The sequence below is a fragment of the Macrobrachium rosenbergii genome, chromosome 28, assembly GCF_040412425.1.
Source record: "Macrobrachium rosenbergii isolate ZJJX-2024 chromosome 28, ASM4041242v1, whole genome shotgun sequence".
Taxonomy (NCBI): domain Eukaryota; kingdom Metazoa; phylum Arthropoda; class Malacostraca; order Decapoda; family Palaemonidae; genus Macrobrachium; species Macrobrachium rosenbergii.
Window position 1 is genome coordinate 16,946,121 of NC_089768.1, and position 20,542 is coordinate 16,966,662.

Here is a 20,542-nt window from a genome sequence, read left to right on the forward strand (position 1 = left end):
GGATGGATATTGACTATTTTTGAGGGATAAACTTCAGTCAACTTATCACTTATCAGGTAATTGAATGTTTTAGAATACTCGCCTAAAACTTGAATGAACCAGTAGTTCATTGTTAAATGCATGCTTTTTACATTGCGTAAATACTTCATTTAGTTACAAAAAAATAGGGCAATTACATGTTAGTACTTCATTGTTAGAAAAAAATAGGGCAATTACATGTTAGTATATCCTTTTACTGAATATTAAACCTACTTAGTTTTATTAAGATTTCAGAAACTGGTAGTTCGTCTATAAAAATCAGTAAAGATAAAAATATTTCTGCCCAGCCCTGTTAGAGCTAAATAAATCAGCTTGATGGTCTGGTGAAACCACTTTAATGAAAACTAGATTCTTGCAGTCTCAATCCGTTAAACAAACAAGTTCTTAACAGCTTTGATATCTACCATCTTTGTAATATTATGTAAGCATGGATACTGCAAATTTAAGACATGATTATGCACTCTTTGTTTGATACAAGAGGGATATCACAGCCTAAGTATTTACAGGTTTACTTTCTGTTGGTTAGGATGAGACATGAAACAAGCTCACCTAAAATTTAGGTTCTTTATTAGGTAAGGTTGCAGTTCAACAAGGACAATGTGTATGAGCAAGCGAATTTAGAGAAGGAAAGTGGCATACTGCTAGGCATTGGGTTTGAATGTGTTCAGTTGTCACTTGTATATATACATGGGAGGTTTATACAATGACCAATACATGTTACATATGATTACAGTATCTACACTTCCCTCCCCCCTTTACACTCGTAGTCCCATCTCGAGCAGATTCTACATCTGGAAAACCTGGGAGAAGAGGTAGAGGTTATGTCCATGTGAAGATCCACGGAGGTGTGTGAAGTAGAGGGTCAGCGCCAGGGGTACAGGTAGCGCCAGTTCCTCCTAAATACTTGTCTGCTGGAAGATGTACTTTGTGGTCCCTTAACTTGCCATGGCTCAAGGCAATCCCGACCTTGTCCATTAGTAATGGTGAGAAGTCAGATCCTGGATCCCGATTGACTGTACAATTTCTAGTCTGAGTAAGGGACGTGCTTGTTGATTGTACGACCTCTGGACAAGTTCGGCTCTGGCAGCAGTATGGCGATTGCAGTCCTCAGCTTTTTCAAGCCATTCTTGCAAGAATGACTGAGGATGAGCAGGAGCAGGCACACAGGAGCAAAGTGGGTGGCCATACAGGATTTGTGCAGGAGAGTGGCCCGTAAAGTTTGGCGTGTTCCGTAACTCCAAAAGGCCACAATCAATGTTACTGGAGGGCACTGTCTTCAGCATCTGAGGTACGCCATTGGTCATGAGGTGAAATGGGACACTGACCTCCCTGATATATCTGCAGAAGATCCTTATTGTTGCAGAGGCAGTTGTGTCACTGTAGCATGGGGCAACCACAGGCCAGCCAGAAAGAGTGTCGGTCACAACGAGGCTGCAACACTGAAGACGACAGCTGTCACGACAGACAACGCTGTGACATTGAAGACGTCCACTAGCAGACTTGAAGAGCTTAGTAGTGTGGTCGACATTTTGAAGAAGTTCGTACTAGAGGCTGGGTTGTTAAACCTGGCAAGATTTGCAAGCTTGGACAGTACTTGTGATGTCAGTGGACAGTACTTGTGATGTTAGAGTCGATTCTTGGCCAGTACACAGTCTGTCGTGCCCGTTGCTTTGTGACTTTTATTCCTCTGTGACTCTCTGTCATGGAGTCATGATCGAGTGCAGCAGCAAAGGGCAGCAGGCAATACAATCCTTGGTCCACAAAGTGTGAGTTCACCGTCAACTGAGAGGCTGTCCTGCAGTTTCCAGAAAGGAAGTAACGAATTGTATAAGTTGTAATGATTGGCAGGAAATCCTGAGAGCATGCAGTCTTGAAGACAGATGTACGACGGATCCTGTCAGCATCCTTGGGCGAGGTGTTGTCCTCTTGGCCTGCTGCATGACCTGGGGGCAATGGTCCCGATGTATGGCCCAACCTCACCACCGACTGTTTCATCCTGTGGTGTGAGCTGGCCGATGGGGGCACACTACAGGGTGTAGGCAGTAACCACAAACTTCAAGTGTTATGCCAAACATGTGACACCTTATCAGTATATTTCATGGATTTGGTGTAAATTGGCTGGGGAAATCCTTGTCGAACAGCAGGATGTCATCGACTACCTTGACATAATTCTCAACACCTTGCAGAGCCTTGTCTCCTGAAAAGCAGTAGGAGTCTTCTATGGCTGCAAATGCCATTGGACTTCTGCAATGCTGAAATTGGCCATAGGGTGTGATGAATGTGGTAACTTTTGATCCTCCTCTGCAAATTGCTTTTGCAAGTACCCATGCAGGGTATCTGCAGTGGTGAAGAGCTTGGCCTTCGGATCAACGCTGCAGACGCTAGACAATAGTGAGTGTGACAGGTGGGCTGGGCACCCTTACTTGGCTGTTAAGGTTCTTAAGGTCAACAGTGATTTGAATGCCTTTGTCCTGAGGTACTCTGACCAGTTGGTGACACCTGTCTGAGGTTCATCACCAGTGGGCTTAATGATATCCTGATCTACCATGAATTCGAGCTCTCCCGTGACTTGTTCCTGGAAGGCATCATGGTACCTGGCAAGGTTTGTTGATGGCAAAAGGTACAGCATCTTCCTTTCAATGGATTTGCAATGTAGGTCCTTCCATCAGCTTGAGTGGGCTTTCTTCAGTTCTTCCTTGGAAATCAGTATGTCCTTGAACTCTCGTCTCTGGCGGTTAGGCAACATGGTGGCACAAAGAGGCACCTCTGAACCTAATGACTTGGATAACGTCTAGAATAGGTCTGAGAAACTCTTGCAAAATATTGGCCTACTCTTTGCAGTGGCTATATGACAGCAGTGGCATTCAGACACCTTTGTGGACTTGTATCCTTGCTGAACATGATCTCTGGTTGTGAAGAATCGAAACAAGTGGCATTATGAGCCATCTGTGGCAAACAATGGGGTAACTGGTGGGGGTTGTATTGTGCTCCTAGGAATGTGCAAGAAGGTAAAGATGCTGAGGGCCCATAACAGATGTCAGCACCTGTGTCAGGCAACATCTGAATCCTGAATATGGTGTCTTGATAAGAGGGTCATCCCATTCGACAACAGCTGGGGTTCTTGCCTGGAGAGGGTGGTGTAGGCTTAGCACTAAAAATGGCACCCTGTTTGACTTCCCTCATCTTCTAGCAGCACTTGTCGTAATGCTCCTGTCGGTTGCAGTGGCGGCACTGGACCTGTCTGGCGGAGCATCTCTATACATTGGCCTAATGTCCCTTGCAGGCACAGTTGCTGTCTGCTGCTGGACACTTCTCTGTGGATCCATGCATGCAGTTGCATGAATGGCATGAAACATTATGTGATGGTGTAGTAGAGCTGGCACCCTTTTTATGTTTCTTTTGTTTCCTGTAGTTTGAGATGGCAAAGCACAAATTGCAGAATTGGCCTTCCTGGCGCCCTCATAGCTGCAACACGTGTTGATAATATCCTGTAGAGAGCTACTGGTGTCAAGGGGTATGAGGTTGTCAGTGAGTTCATCCCTGACTCCCATGGGGATGATCATCATCTGGGTTTACTCACAAACTGAATTTCTACCAGAACAGATATCTACTTCCTCTGCAATGTTCGTAGATCGATGGCAGAGACCTTCATTATGGTTTGATTATGTACTGTGCAAGGTATGACAACTTATTTCATGTGCAAAGTCCATACTACATAAAGTCATAATTCAATTTATAAGAAACTTTACATCCCTGATTTAGATTGAATATCAACAAATACCAGTAGGAATTCACATGCAACACAAAATTACATTACAGTAAACCCCCGGTATTGTCGGGATAGGTACCACAACCCCCCACAAATAGCTAAAATCTGCTAATACTTGACAACTCCCCTTAATGCTTATAACTGCATATTTAAACAGGTCAGACACCAAAAGTTACCTGTAAAAACATTTACAACTGCCTGTTTAATGATTCAAACACCAAGTGTGTACCTTAAACCATCATCTTACACCAAATATTTCTTAAACTTTTATCATCCTTAAACACAAATATTATTTTAAAGTCATCTTACAACATTACCCTTAAAAATATATGGCTTACAGCTAAGTGTGAAAGCTAAACTAAAATTCCCCCCCTCAAATTCAATGAGCCATTTTTTTCAAAGTTTTGAGGCTGTCCCATTTTCTTTTTACAGAACAGGGGAAACAAGGAATTCACAAGTTCAGTATGTACTTAAAAATACATTTTAAAAATTTTCATGATAAAAATTTTCATGATATGTTGTTTACTTTATATCTGTTTTTATATATAAAAAAAATGCATTTAGTCATTTACATCAAAAATGCACTACATTCAATCAGCCATTTTCTCAAAAGTATTAATGCTGTCCCATTTTCTTTTTACAGAACAGGGGAAACAGAATTCACAACTTCAGTACAGTAAAGTATGTACTTAAATACGTAAAATAAAAAACATTTTGTGATATGCTGTTTACTTTAATATCTCTTAAGTTAGTAAATGGTTTTATCATATAGTCATGGAAATAACATCAAAATAGTGTGAAACCTTGCTTTAACGTACTAATAGGTGGGGGAGGTCATCCGTTAAAAGCCGATTGTCTGTTGAAGTGAAGCATTTTGGGGGCAGTGTTCCCCAAGTGATGTTTATTGGTAGGCTAGCCTCATCCTTAGTTGTGATAACCACCGACATATATGAATAGATTCACATTATAAAATAAACTGAAGATAAAGGTAAGAAAACCATTTTCCTATATATATTACTGGCATATCTTCATAGTAAGTAGCCTATTCAGGGAATAACTCCATATCAACAAAATCAACTTTTAACTGAGTGGCCAGTGAACAAAACGTAAACATTGAGTTATACGGTTGTGTTCACAGTAACCTTTCAGAAATTTTAGGATAATTATTTTTAATTAAAAATTCATTATTTTGGTGGTAAATAACTTATGAACAATGGAGTCATACAAATGATAATTATTTTGTGATTGGCCATGAAGTGTAAACGTAATAAAACCATTTTTACCTTATATATTATTGGCATGTCTTCATAGTAAATAGCATTTGAGGAATAATTCCATGTCAGTGAAATCAACTTTTATCTATGCCAGGCCAGCCAGCTGACAAAATGTAAACATCGAATTATGGTAGCACTCACAGCAACGTTATCATTCGGTAACTCATATGACAGTGGAAAAATTCAGGAGACTTCACATTGCAGATGTAAGTTCTTCAGAAACCATCACAGTGAACCCAGGAACCTGAAATAGAGTCATAATTTAGTATCAGATACAACATTGTAATTTTCACACTACATCATTTTGTAAAAGCCCCAAATACACAGTTTACATTAATGCCACAGGATATGAATCCCCAAGTGCAATGCTGACAATTTTCTTCAAGGTTATACAAGTACTGTACTAGACTTTTGTTATGTAAACAAAATGATGACAATTATCTAGATTATAAAATATATAATTAGTTCAACCTCCCACAGAGAGCACCTGAAGGATCAAAGCAGTGTTCAAGTTGGACAGCTACGGGTTTAAATTTTAAGAGTTTCCTCATGAAGGATTTTCATCAGTTTCAAGCTCTAAGTACTCTAGTTACAGTGTTAAATGTTTCTTCTAATATCAGGTAAGATTTGTGACAATCTGAATTAAAAAATAGAGCAATACCCATTCTGCGAGAAATAGTTTGTATCCTAAACCACTTTAGCACTACCACCATATTTATTTAGGCTCACTGCAACATTATCAACAGACTCGGCATGTATTTGAGAAAAACTTGTATATAAAAAATTTTTCATTTAGATCAAGTAATAAAATTACGTATAATGCAAATCAAGACATAGTATATATTCAACCAATCATCATCAAGCTGCTGAGTGCTTCAAAAAGCATTTTTCACCATATAAAAAAAATACAAAGTATTCCTTCAATTATACTCAATAATACAGTACTGCACATCCAAGGCCATTGCAGATATTTGAAATTTGCAAATATGGCAAAAAACCCAGTTACAGGTTAAAATGGCATCTTAGTAACCTTTCTTCATATTTAGTTACTACATAGTACTACACTGTATATGCTTATAAACAACAGTATAAACTGTAAAGTACTGTAAACAAAAAAAATCAAATTGTGCAATATACTTTGTACACTCATATAAAGTAATGCCCAAGTGCTTACGTGGGCCAGACTTGGAGAATAACCCAGTGAGAAAAACAGAAAAGCAAGCAAAAACACAACAACATGATGCATGTGTACACACCCACACATACATATGCATACACGTGTTAATTTTATACTGAACTACTAGCTACCATTTTGTACTACCTCCCACAAGTCTTATAAATATTTCATTCAAGTCTCTTGTGTGCACATGCCTATCAAAAATGCACCATAGCAATACAGTGCTGTTATTTTGTATGGTATACAAAAATCCATGGAATCTTTACTACTCCTGGAGCATGTAAGCTACTAGAGCTTAGGCTGTCGTATATCATTGGTTGACACCTCTGGGATATATGCAAAGTAATATATTAACTACACTATTTAATTCTAACAAAAATATTAACTATTATGTACTATGTAATTAAATTTAAACTAAAATTTCAATTGATCTGTCAGTTACCTGTAAAATGTATTCTGTAAGCAATCATATTAATTTTGACTCTCTCTCTCTCTCTCTCTCTCTCTCTCTCTCTCTCTCTCTCTCTCTCTCTCTCTCTCTCTCTCTCTCTCTCTCTCTCTCTCTCTCTCTCTCTGCTGTGCATTTTTCTTATTATAAATATTCCTTAAGATCAAATTTATATCCAATTGTTTACCAGTAAATATATCGCATTTGCCTGTTCATCCTAGGTTTCAACCACTGATATATGAATGCCTACACTGAAGTACAGTACATTGTGAAGTAAAAATTCATACATTTTCATATGCCTTAACATATAGAAATTAATAGTAACCCAGAGAATCATCTGACCATTGTCTTAAGGTTAATGTGGTTTGGATCAGGTTGTTCCTATAGTTAACTTTTCAAGAAAGGTATACTTGAAATCCCATGCCAATTGGAATAGTATTTACCTAGAACTTATTTGAGCTCAGTGGAGCAATATTTACAGAAGTCTTAATATTATCAAGTGTTTAAATGATCACCTTAAGACTATTATTGAGAGGAAAATTCCTTCTACAAACCTTTATTTTTGCTTTAAAGATAAGCCATGTTGTAATGCTGCTTATAAGCTTACTACCATGAAAAACAAGCAGCTCATCATTTATAGAACAACCAATCACTTTTTGTGGCATAATTTTAGTTCAGCGTAGAAGTCAAGCTCAGGTTGTCTGAGCTACAAGTATTTACTAAAATGGTGTGAAGATCTTACTCCCCTAGTTTACAGTCTTAATATCACAGTGGTCTATGAACTTCAACCATAACTCTACCCAACTCAACCTATACTAACATTACTACCATTTTCAGCCTAACCTTAATTTGTATTACCCAGACCACCCAAGAAGAACCTGAACTTAATTCCTTAATTTGAATACTACAACCTTAACTCTACCCAACTCAACCTATACTAACTTAGCCTAACTTAATATTACCCAGACCACCTAAGAACCTAAACTTAATTCCTTAATTTGAATACTACTAAACTTAATTCCTTAATTTGAATACTACTAGAAAAAACAGCAACTTATTAAACACCCTTAGCAATATGCAGGACTTAACCTGCCAATCAACCTTTGTCTAATATGGATTTAGTCAAATTATCAGCCGATCTCCTATTCTGGCTTATGTCCCAAAAATAATTCCTTATCTTTCTCAGCATTTCCTTTCAGAATAATCAAAGTCAACACACAAGTTAGGGATTACCAATGAGTTTATTTTATAAGGTTTTTTTATGTTTCATCTTGGTTTTATTTGGACAGAAACATTACTCATGCCTTTTATGCTTTTAAATCAAGATTTTCATCACTCACATCACTTGCAAAAGAATGTGATACCATACTACTGTACATCCACAGTTCTTCTTTGAGAAGTGTTCACTGTGGAATAGTTTTGCTACCACATGAAAGCCAAATTAAAATTGTGCCAGTCCTACTTAGCTGTGTGTCATTCTGTAGTCATCCCTACTCTATGTCCTAAGTCCTCAAATTTTCCTTTACAGATTTTTCCCAGCATAGTTCAAGGAAACAAGCTTACCACAAGGATTTGGCAAAGGCAGTTGAAATAAATCCAAAAGCAATTAATATACTTCAAACTCTGATTCCACTGAGGTGCCCTGGTGCAAAAAAATCAAACAAATTACCAATTAGCAAATGAAAAAATTCAATATACTGTATATGATACACACATGCCTATTCGTACATGCCAGACCTGGGCAACTCAGAACATAGAAAACAGATGTAGTCAAAATCATGTGACAATTTGTGACAAATATCACATCTCTTATTTTAATAAGAGAATAACTCAGCTGTTCACACCCAAAGAGGTCCACCACTTATGGACGCAAAATATTCTATATTGTTTGCTGCATTTATTACATACATATACAAAGCATGTGAATTTATGCTCTGTTGCTTGTATTTAGTGTCTCATCGTAAAATTCTGCTTCCACTATTGTCTAACTCACTGGTATCAACTGAAAACTTAAGGCTTCTATTTAACCATTAAACCAGCTGCTCTTTTATCAAACAAATTTTGTGAGGCAATATTCACAAAGACAAGGTACTGCGTGATCATAAAAATACTCAAGTTCATAAAATGAATAAGCCAATACTATTCACATACCTTCAGGATCCAATTAAAAGCGAGCGCAGAGAACCCAATAGGAACATCAGTTTCTGTCTTATTCTCCTTCACTCCATACTTTGAATCATAGTTCGTAACAGCTTCATTTTCCTGCAACACGTGAAATCATGACTTATTGGCAACACCCATTTTCTGATAAATTCCTAAACTGACAGATTTCCTGAATAGCAAATCACAGATCTTAAATCACAATTTCCCCCTAATTCTAAAACAATTCTCTAACGGCCTCATAGTTCTAACCATTTCTTACTAAAACTCTTTCATGAACATTTTTTACACTGCCTTCTGTCTTGTGCACTTTCTGCTAGAGTTTCAGTCTGCCCTTTTCTTCGATGTTCTTTTTGTGCACATCTTGGGCCAGCCAACTAGTCTTTGTTGTATTACTTTTACATCTACCATTGTTCTAACTTTCTAACTAACCGTTCCTTACCCTTCTCGTCTTACTTTAAAAACTATCAATAACTAACTGTTCTTCACCCTTCTCATCTTACTTTAAAAACTATCAAACTAACTGTTCCTCGCCCTTCTCATCTCTAAAAACTATCTCAAACTATTTCACACTGAATAAAACGTTTGTCACCAAATCCAGCCTCTAGAAGGATACTCAGTGAGGTCCCTCAATTCATCCTCTGAAAAGGAAACTTAGTGCACAACAGCTGGCCTACCTAACTATTTTTCACGAGATACTGAGAAGTATACAACACTAGACTTCATATTACAGAGTTAACTTAGGGGCTCCCAATGTCATTACTTCTTATACAAAAATCTTCAGTGAACCCAATGAAGGCTGTATCAGATACTGGAGGAAGCATCATCCTTAATCAATTGGTAAACTAATTTTCTGAGGGTTTCTTGGTTTGCAAACAAGAGACATGATTCACTTGGATCACCAAGAACAGGGTTGCATAATCCAATTTAAAAAAATATATATATAAATAAAATTAACATTGATTTTCATGAAAAGCACTTGCTTCATAAAAAAGTGGCTTGGAATACACTTGGTACTAACTTTTCCCCAGATAGAAGATGAACTATCCTACACATGCAACTGTTCAAAGTACATACTGTATCAGTTGTCAGGGTACAACAAAAAAAAATAAATTTGAATAGTAAAATCTGAACTTTCATCTCCTTATCAAATATTATAACTCATTCATACAGCCTTTTATAAAATAATTAAAACCCAAAGCAATTGTTGACTTTACCTCAGCTTTGCACATTTTTATAACACCTATTAAATTTACTTGGATCACAAAATTATGTCATGTTATACCCAGGCTACTGCTTGGGAGACTACCATTTTGCCTTCAAGACATCTACCCACCTATGTACTGTACACACTGGAATGACAGTAATTACAATATGCATCAACTAATGGCTGAATTACAACTATTTGAACTTTCAATTTCTATAAGCAGTGAGCCCAATGAACATGGCAAATCTTACCCATTCTTCTGGCCCAGGCCTAAAGAAAACAGGAATGGAAAACATACATGACTTAACCGTGCACAAAAAGTTCAACTGCCCATTGTTGGATATGAGTCAGGAAATATAGACACAAGATACAATTTCCATGTTTAGCTCTAAAAGTCAAGAGGTCAAGGGTAAATGTGGGAAGATGAGGCTCATTATGCATTATAGTCACCTGACTAATGGAGGAATGTATGTGTTATTTTATTCAACATATCCATTTTCTAAAGAAAACATCTTCACGCTTCCACATGTAATCTCGATCAGAAAACCTATTTCAACACAGTTTTGAGGTTACTTCCTACCTTCCTGCATTGTATACAAAATACAGCCATTAATTTCATTTCAAAGACTCCTCTATTTGTAAAATAAAGTTTTACTGTTGCATCTATGTCAAAAGCCCTTTCCAAATTTGTCACAAAACCAAATGTTCCCTTATACAGCAGTAAATAAATATTGTACATGGATTTACAAACAGTAACTGAAACCCTACAACAACTGCAAATTATTCAATGTCATCGAATTCCTACCATCCACAAAAAAGAGGGGATACATAAATTTACATAATTATAAAATGTAGTCACCAGTCTCCTTCTCAAAAGGTTCTCAGCATATCTACACTTTCCTAGATTAAAATAAAAGATCATTCTCAGCCTTGAATATTTTACTATATTAAATCAATAAATGCAGTATTTTAAGTTTCAAACTTGATAGCCAACTTTCAAAGGAATCATTATGGACTGGGAACTCAACCTCATCTATTTTGTTAAATTCACTTCAACTCTACCTACTGTATATACCTACAATTTATTCCTTTTCTTATGATAACAAGACAGGAATTGAGGCAATCTTTTCGTTACCTTTAACTGTCTATGCATAAATCTCAGCAGAAATTCCTCCAATAAACAGTTGTGCGATTAGATCTGAATTTTAGTCCAATTATAACTAGTTTATGGTGTACCATCATGCCCAGCAATAAAAATAATTGTCCAATTTAAGAAACAGGAGCCCTCACAATAATCCAAGTCTGCCTTACCTTCTCTTGTGTAATACACTTTTCCAATTTTGCAAATATGGACATTCCATTATAATCATTTGACATCAGTTTATTTTTCATGTATTTAACAAGAGTGTCACTTTCTGAAGATATATCAAGCAGTTGTCAGCAGGTGCTACATGTTGCTACTGTAAGCTGGACATGGCTAATGGACAGCGTTGGTGTTCAGTGATCTGAAATACAAAAAAAAGGTACTATTGGTTGCTATTTAAAAACAATCTGGACACCTACAGTAATTAAACAGCCAGTTACTCAAGACATAACCTAACTTGACTTCACATGCACATGGCCTTAAAATTTAAAACAAGACCACAACTCAGAACACAAAGTACCTTGACCACGCAAGCTCACTTCCTTTGATTATCAAAGTGGAAGCTATGCAATGCATGACCTGGTGCAGAACTGAATTGAAAGTTTGAAAACTCGAAGATTTCAGAAAAGAGGGGAAGGTTCCAATCATAGCTAAAGGCCAATAGCAAATTATTTTCTCCAACATTCCTCTAACTGCAAATTAGGAGAGGCATACGTTTCCCCATATCCAATACTTCCTGGAGTTAATTTTTACCAAAATACCAGCCCCACAAACATGATTATAACTCTCAGTAACAGTAAATTTCATGATCTTAGTATGTTTATCCTATTAGGCATAATAAGTCAACTTAGGAACAAGGCAATAAAACTCCAATATCAAGAACTGATATTAAAACAAATACAAAATGACAATGCTGATGCTCTCTTCTTACCTGAAATATCTGGGATTCACAACTAAATACTGTACACTAATGGAACAAAGTTATGGTTGGCTAGACAAGATTTGGCTTTCCAGGCCATTTGTAAAATGTGGAGCAGTTGGTAGTTGGAATCTATTCGTTTTGGCTGAAGCCTATGCATATGTTTGTTTGAGCAATGCAATGAAGTAAATTTACATCTGAGTTGGTTAAATCAATTTTTATGTCTTCTTGTATTTAAATATACAACAAATTTAAGTATACTTCTTATTAAATGACTATTGACTACAAATTGGAATGGAAAATGGTCATGAAATTAAGATATGCACTGTACTTGAAACTATATGATGAAATATTTTTATGGTAAATAAGTTTAAACAAACAAATGCCAAACACTTGGCATATGCAAATAGTGTTCAGTTTGGACAGGCATTTGGCCAAACCTTAACAATGACATCTTACACCACTGACTGCCCAAGTTTAACCACATTCTCATTGGTTAAATGGCCCAAATGGTGCAGGGACATGGTTTGTTTTTTTTTTTTTTAGTTGCTATCAATAGATTCACTCTTAATCCATCCACAGAAAACACATGAAAATCAATGCTACAGTCCCCAAAAAAAAAAAGGGGGAGGGGAAATACCTTCTACAATGAGGACACCAATGAGGGTCATACCAATGTATAGGTGGCATTCAAGATCAGCAGACACAGCAGTACTGTAGTAGCAGAGGAAAATCTGTGACATCCCCAATTTCATGGGGGAATCTTTACAAGCGAGATATACCTACTATGCCTCTGATCTCTCTCGCACTCTTGTAGACTGGTATTGTGTGTTCTAACTGTGATCTTGACTGAACACCATCTTTGTAAATGACAACCTCTCTTGAGACATTTATTTTAATATGCTGTTCTTTGTACAGCCATGCTCATAAGTGAAGCTACATGACTGCAAAAGATTTCGTTCAAAAGTTCACTAACTGGCAATCTAACATGAATATTTATCTTTAATTTCAATGTGAAAACATGATTATTTTACAAAACACCATAACATGTTTCACAAGAGTAAAATCTGTCATATATCAAAAATGTAAGAAAATATTGTTTTGCCAAATTTCAGATAAAGTGACAGAACATTTCCAAAGCTTCGACTCACTCAGCGCCGATGCATTCAACAAAAAAATCTATCACGCCTAGGTTCAAATGTTAAAATGATAAGAAACAAGTTTTCATAACACTGATACGGACTTTAACTGCAACCATAAAATTTTTAACAGTCCTCAATGCTGAAAAAAAGAGAAATACAAAATTATTACTCTAGCTCAAATGCATCCACAGATATAAGCAGGTGGGAGTAGCCTGTGTGACGTGACCATTGGGGTGATGGCAACATGACCAGTTGGTACATAGGTCTACAGTGTGTAAAGACAATGAAGTGATCTTGAAACTATTAATTCATATTTATAGGAATTTTTTTAATTTTCATAAAGGATAAAATTGTGTTATATTTCTTAACTACTTCAAAAATATTGATTCACTAGCAAATGTTCACCTTTGCAGTCACACTTTTGTTAAGGCTAAGTCTTTGTTCCTAAAAATGCATTACTCTTTACCATACTAACAATTTGAGGTGGGAAAGCAAATGAAGTTATCTACATATTCTTGTACTTCAGGTTTCCTTATGCATCAATTACATATCAAAATCAAGTAGCAGGACATAAGAAAATATTCTTCGTTAATTTAAAAAAAAATTGTTGCACAAGCCTTGACGTTAATACTATTACCTTTACATCAATAATTATCTTTTTGGATATAATTTAAAGGATCGTCATCTTTAATTATTCAAAGAACAGGTAGTCTCTAATAATAAATCCTTTAGTAAACTCGATTGCATCTCAGAGGCCTGAGATTTTTTGTTGAGCCTATAAATTATTAGTGCAACATACTGGCAGTTAGAGCATAGCCTAAGATTCCAAATTTCAAAGAAAGTTATTTGTAATTCATATTTCGGTTTCAAAAAATTTATGACTGTTGAGCCTATTAGGTCTATGCTAGAGGTAGTTACGATGACCACTTCTTGTAGCAAGTTGTGCAAATTGGCTTTGGCAAAGCCAGCACTGCCAAACTTGTTACACCATGCTTTGAGCTAAGCAATGCAAAAAAAAAAAATATGTATATAAATTAATTTCATGTAAACTGTGAATGATACCAGGGATATAACATTTATTAATCCAAAGGAAAATAATGTTAGCTGTGAATTCACATAATTATCAACAATTTAGTATATGACATTGGAATAAAAATAAAAGTTTAACACTACTTGGCAACCGCACAACACCTTATGTTGCATCTGAGGTTTTGGACAATACAAAGAGTCATGTTGCATTCACATTTGAGCATGGCTGTACTTAAGATTGAAATTGTTATAGTGGATGGAGCAAAATAGCATACTATCCAAAATAACTACAAATGTCTATGTTAATTCAGTATTTGGCCAATGAGAGCTAGGGTAAATTGGCTGGGTAGTTTCAGTTCAGAGGTCCAAACAGAGATTAATCCTATTTTCCACTTCCCTGCTTTTACTGGTCAGTTATCATCATGAAATGAGGCAAAATAGCCATGGCTTGAAACAAACACCGACTTTAGATATGTGGATTTAGTCTGAATAAAATCTTAAAGCATAGGCCTATTCATACATGAAGGCAAAACTTTGCAGGATTGACCTAGACAATGTTTGGAATTCCTATACAAGGTATCAAAGTTCTACCAAACTGCCAGTATAGGGTTCCCTTATAGATATTTTTCAATCCAAAATGAAAGATATAAGAAAATGATTACAGTTTAATTTTACTTTATAAAATTAAAACTTTGTCTTCTAGTCTTTTTGAAGTTTCACCATTTTTTATTTCCATGAAATTATCAAAGTGGTCATCCTCGATGTTTTCTGGTCGTTTGTTTGAAACCAATTTGTTCAATAACCTTACTTTTACAGTATTTGCCCTAATTGGTCCAAATATTTTTTAATTGCTATCATTATTTTTTCAGTAATTCAATAAAAATACTATATCTTCCGAAAAAGAATTACAGATGCAACAATATAAATCAAACCCCATTTTGTTTCCCGTACAGTACTATTTTTTTTTTGCGTGTTAAAAGTTTTCTGCTGAAAAGGTTTTGTTTTTGTCAATGTACTGTACAGTAAAAATTTTTTCGTCTTTGTTACTTTTTTACTAATTATAAGTACAGTATTAAAGTTTCCTGATTGCTTTGTTCTCAAGTCTCCAATTAACATGATTTTAATAAAATCTATCACAATATTACTATTCAGTGAGGACAAAATTCGAACTGGGTATTAACTGGGTGTTCACCTGTCTTACTTTGATATTGGTCGTTTCCATGGACATTAAATGGAACTCCACAGGTTGCCAATATCATTCTTCGTGGAGCTTAATACTAATCTATTTGTCCTAGTGAATTGTGGTTAGCATGGATTACATATCAGTTTTTATTCTCTTGAATTTCACGTCTATGATAAATGCTGAAACATGATTGGTTGTTTTGTTAAACCCTTAGGAAATGATGTAAGATTTTGCCAGAAATCGAGAATCCAAAAAATCATTTAAAATTTGCAGTCATGAATTTCTTTGTCCCCAAACAGATGCTTGTTTTCCTTTAGGAATGTGTCTCTAAATCTAATCATTTTTGTAGTGTAAAGGTAAATATTCCATGAAAACACTTTTAGGGAAAAATGTACCTTCCATATCGGAAATTAATTTGACCGAACCACATTTAACCCTCCACACTTACTGACAGTTCGAAAATGGCCTTTTTACTGTATTTTCTCAGGGAAGATCCTAATGTTTCTCAAGAAAAACATTCAGCCATCTGAATGATTTTGACTTTTGAATAAGGTTAGACAATTTATGTCCCCAACCCCCTCCAAAGCTAATATGGCAAAATTGTAAGGACCTGGCTACCTCATCATAAGAAGTAGGTTAAAACGTTCTAAATTATGAAAAATATTACATTTTACTTTTAATTTTGGTAGATCTATGCACCTGTCCATGGTGTTGTTCTGGACATTGACATTTTTTTTCTCCAAAAACTGAAAAGAGGGTTGCTGAACAATTACTATTTAAAGTTAATATTTTGTTTGCTTCTAGTCTGTAAGTTTCGTCTTTTTATTTCCTTGGAACTGTAGCCAAAGTGGTCACCGAAAAAATCTTTCCTGTACCTAAAAAACCAATTTGTCGAATAGCTCAGTAAGGGGACCCGTACAGAATTTGCCCTCTTGGTCCAAATAAAAATAAAATGGTTTCATTAGGCTTTATTGTTGTATTTAAAACCTATATGTCATTTGGAACACGAAAAAGAAGCAGTAAACAATATAAATAAATGGACAGTGTTTCCATTACAAAGTACTATTTTTTTTTTTTGCTTTTTTTTTGCTTAAAAGTTTTGCTTAAAAAGGTTACAGGGGAGCTAACTGTTCATCCAATATTTTTTTTTTCTTAAATGTTACTTTTTATATACTAACTGTCCATACAGTAATCACGTTTCAACGCTTTGTTCTCAAGTTTCCTGCTTTGTTCCCAGGTCTCCTTTATTTGGGGATACAAAATCTCACTTACATGTGAGGACAAAAACTCAACTGTTTTATAACTGATTTATTCATTGGGCTCAGGTATAGCCTACAACGTTCCAGAGTGCTTTTCAGCCCTAGGAAAGCTATTAATCAGCTCTTGGTGATTTTAAAATAAATAACTTAAAAATTACTTTACATTTGTCGGACACCTGAAGCATCTGATATGGGTGGAGGAGACTCTTGCAGGAGTTTGTTGACAGTCAAACAAATGACGTTTTAAGAAATAACATACATACAATGATAAAATATATATTGGCGGAAAGGCCAGGAAATTCTACATATGAATATTAACATGAGATTCTTGACATGTTAATTATTTTAAAAACGTAATTGATGCTAAATGAAGAGACGTCTGACGTCTTTACACTATCACCAAAACTGAAAGCAGAAATACACTTTTAGCAACTTTCTAAATTCTGTGTTTTGACATTCATGCAATCATTTTTTTCCCATTACACTGTAGTAAAGATGGCTATCATAATTTCGCCTTTTTTTAGATGAAAATGTGGACAATGCTGAAACCTGATTATTTCTTTTGTTCTAAATTTCACTGATTACATGAAATTTTGAAACTTACCTGCCTCAAAACTCTAGCTTCAGTTTATAAGGACTCATTGTACTGCAGATGTGCAACTCTAGTTCTGTTGGTTTTCTGGCTCTACTGCAAAGTGCCTCGAGTGTGTTTTGAAAGTGTGACATTCATTTTGGTAATCAAACTTGTGTTTTAAATTTACTGGACCCAGTAACATCCTACAATTATTGAATATTGTAACATTTTGGTAGGAAACTTGTAGTTTTAAATATACTGGACCACTTACATCCTAAAATTATCGAATATTTTAACATTTTGGTACCAAACTTGTAGTTTTTTAAATATATTGGACCACTTACATCCTACAATTATGGATAATACAATATTGTATAAGTTTGGTCAAGGAAAATACAAGTGGAACTCAAGGATGTATTCTAACATCCATATCATATTTCTGCAAGTTCTGATTCTGATAAATGTAGGGTTTACTGAATGTTTTCAAAGTGACACCTTGCACTAAGGTGACTTCATGAGAGTTAACACTATCAAGTGAGTGGAGCTCTAATATTTTTTGGTTGTCTAGTGCATTGATGGTTCTAATAAGGATTACATATCAGAATTTATTCTCTTGGAATGTACATCTATGATAAAATGCTGAAACATGATTGGTTGTTTTGTTATAAGTTAAGAAATTATGTAAGATTTTGGAAACCGGGAATCCATTGAAAAACATGTCAAGTTTGCAGTCATGAATTTCTTTGTCCACACACACATGCTTGTTTTCCTTTGGGAATGTGTGGTACTGGATTCTTTGTAGTGTCAAGTGTAAATCTTCCATAAATTTTCAGGAACACCACCACCTTCCACCATGGAAGTTAATTTTGTTTGTGAACCACATGGTTAACCCTCCACAGTCTGACACCCAGTGGCCTTCAGCATTTAGGGAAGATCCTGACCAGTCCAAAGACATCAACCATACTGACAGTTATGATTCAGAATAGGGTAAGTTTATGTAATGTTTTCAAACTAATATGCACTAGGGCAAGGACCTGGCTACCTAGGTTAGCTTAGGTTAGGTGTTGTTGGTTAGTTAACCTTAGTTAAGTAATTTAATTTGCAGTGCCCTAAGTTAGGTTAGTTAAGAACAAGGCCCCCTAGGTTAGGTTAGGTTGGGTGTCTAGGCCTAGGTAAAACCCCAGCATCCAGGTTAAGTTTGGTGGGGTCCAAGCATGGCAAAGCCTCCTGGTTAGGCAAGGCCATGGCCTCCCTAGGTTAGGTTTTGTTAGGGAAGGGGTCAAAGTAAGGACTCAGTATCCTACATTAGGTTAGGTAGGGGGGTTTGCTCCCCAGACAAGTAAAGGGCACAGCCTCCTGAATTAAGTTAGGCTAGGCTAAATCAACCCCTTTATTTTACTCTGTTTTCTCCCACCCAAAACACTGCTTTCCCACTGTAGTTCCCCCTAACTGAAGGATTAAAGGGTGGGGTCTACTATCTCCATGGTTAATTATTTGATAAAAAAAGAAATGTCAGAAACAAAGTACATTTTAAAATATATGAAAATCATATTTTCAATTCAAAACTACAATAATTGTTTCAAGTACAATTTAACTAAAAATAACCTAGGTAAAGTAAGCTGAGGAATGAGTCTGTGGGCAGCCAGTTTAGGTTAGGTTAAATATATTCCTGTATTTCACTAGCGTTTACCCAACCTCCACTTAGGTCCACCATTATTGTAGGAACACAAAGCTTCAACTGTCAGAGATTGGGAGAGGAATCAGTCACTTTTTTGGCAGAGTTGAATTTTCATTTTTTTCCCCTTTTTTTGAGTTACAGTATCTCCATCGACAATGATATTGTCATTGCCCTTTTTCAGCTATGTTTCTAGTAGTGTCTCACCATACATCCTGGATGGTGTGACAAGACTTTATAATCTGATGAAACAAAAGTCAAGGACAAAATCACTGCAGACTCATAACTCAAAAAATTGCATATTCGACACTTTGTCAAGACATGGGCGAATTATTCATGTAATTAAGCACTATACAACTTACAAGAAATTAGGCTAAAGTCATTCATGGTTTTCCTCATATAGCCAACCTAACTCGTACAGTGCTTAATTGGTGGGAGTGGCTGCAGATTCCTGTCAAACACGTTCTAAATGGCACATGAACATTTTATGGAATGCACTTCGGGAAAAAATTACCGCATGAACGTCAAAGCGTGTTAATAAACAAACTGTATTTTGAACACAATAGACTAGTAAAATCTAGGTATTGTTTTATAAGTTGCCAATACACACTATGAAACTGTAAACTACAAAATATTTTGAACATAAACACTATGTGAAACAAAAAATTAGAAAATTTACGACTTACAAGGTAAGAATACAATACGGCAAAATTGTAACCAGTCAACACCCGTAGGTGAAGTTATATGGGTATTTTAAGGTTCTTTTTAGTACCCTATATTTCCTAGTCATTTTTGCATGAAAAACTCAAAATGGTTTTTCGTGCAAAATTGGCTGGCTGGCTTATTGGCCATAAAATCTACTTGCAAAATTTTGTCGAAGGTTACGGCTTCCGTAGCCTCTAGCCTTGCCATTGCATCTGTTCAATGACTAAGACTTTCAAGGGATCATATAACACAAGAAATGTCTTTGGCTTTAACTTGTATATTTCGCTATTCTTAGCCTGACATGAAAATTTGTGGCAATGATAGGGTTTTTGTCTTACAATTCTTGAGAAATACTTAAAATGTGTCGGCTAAACAAGTTTCAAACCTCATCAGGTAGCCGACTCAACCAAAAATCACCGACGACCGACAATTGCGGTCACCGGTCAACAGGAGCAACTGGGAACCTTGCCTATCAAATATAAAGGCCTGAACTATTTTAATTACTCTTTAGCCATCGGCTATTAATGATATATGCTCAAACTGGTATCACGAAAACAACAATTACTTACGAAACATTGCAAATTATAACCCAAATTACGAAATTTGATTGGTCCCTGCAGCAGACACCACCACATCAACCGCATATTCGTCTCAACTAATCCAGTACCCTAAATAATGCCAAATTCCAACCTAGATTTTCTCTTGACCAATCAGAGATCTTCATCATTCTCAACTACGGAAAATTTTGTATCGCCTTCTCTTATTGGTTGAAGCTTTGCGTTTTGGCCAGTGGGTGGATGACTTTGAAAGCAGTTTCCCCATTAGTTGGTGGAACAAG

At 36.0% G+C, this 20,542-nt stretch overlaps 1 long non-coding RNA gene across 1 annotated transcript; it reads right to left on the reverse strand.

Annotated features, from left to right (window-relative positions):
* Positions 1–589: 589 nt before the first annotated feature.
* On the reverse strand, positions 590–20,405 carry LOC136854080 (uncharacterized). The gene is made up of 4 exons (XR_010857618.1): positions 20,274–20,405; positions 11,386–11,579; positions 8,859–8,969; positions 590–5,326 (listed from the first exon to the last, which is right to left on the reverse strand). It is a non-coding gene; the product is annotated as an uncharacterized lncRNA (long non-coding RNA).
* Between the last annotated feature and the right edge of the window lie 137 nt (positions 20,406–20,542).